Here is a 1024-nt window from a genome sequence, read left to right as displayed (position 1 = left end):
CTGTGGGTGCCCCCCAAGATTCAGGAGGCACCAGTCACTCACGGGCTTCACTCAAATGCCCAGAACAGCGGTCAGGTATCTAGGTTGTAGCCATATTGGTGCAGAAGAAAAGGCAGTTGGGGGCTCGTGGACGGAGGTGATATCTTTTATTAAACCAACAAGATTTTGGGGGGGGGGAATCCTTAATGGCCAGCTTTTGGGCACAGACACCCTTCATCAGGCATCAGAGAAAGATTGTAAAAGTTCTGCTGGGTAGAAGTGAAAGTTCATATTTCATAGGATTTGACAGAGGAGTCAATAGATGGAAAACTCTTCTGGGCAGTCGGTTCATAGCTGGTATGGAGCATCTTACCTCCTGTCAGGATCTGTGCTGATGCAGATTACTTTGAAGCGAAGGCAAGAGCAGGATCTCCGGTTTCAGGCGGTCACAGTTGCTTCTTACTTGGGAAAATACAAAGATTTGATTTCAGAAATTGGCTGAAATTCTATATTTTCTATGCGCCGGGTATCCAGGTTGTAGCCGTATTGGTTTAGAGGAAAAGGCAATCAGGACTCATAGTAGAGATGATCTCTTTTATTAGATTTTGCAAAAATCTTGTTGGTCTAATAAAAGAGATCATCTCTACTACAAGTCCTGATTGCAAGAACAGCGGTGGCATCTGGGCAGCAGGCACCAACGTGTTCGTGTCCCTCCCCAGACCCCTGTCTGCTCGGGAAGCAGCTCAGCCCTTTAGGTGGGGGGCGTATGGCCCAAGCTCAGAAGTCTGTTGCCAAGCAGGGCCCTGGACAGCCTAGAAACACTGCCCCAAACCCCAGGAGAGCATCTACGTGTGACCATTTCTGTTCCCTGCATCTTTGTACTAGATTGTGAGGACAAAATTGGCTTTTTCAAGTGTTTTCAGCTTGTCCCATAACCAGCAGTATGAGGGATCATTTCAGTTTGTTTCATTTTAGATGGATTTCATAATTGTCCTAAGGTATTTTCATGACACCAAAGGGACACTAGCCACTTGAAGCTACATCT

This window comes from Gavialis gangeticus, unplaced genomic scaffold (genome assembly GCF_001723915.1).
Source record: "Gavialis gangeticus isolate Ggan-Ray unplaced genomic scaffold, GavGan_comp1, whole genome shotgun sequence".
Taxonomy (NCBI): Eukaryota; Metazoa; Chordata; order Crocodylia; family Gavialidae; genus Gavialis; species Gavialis gangeticus.
This window is presented reverse-complemented; position numbering follows the sequence as displayed.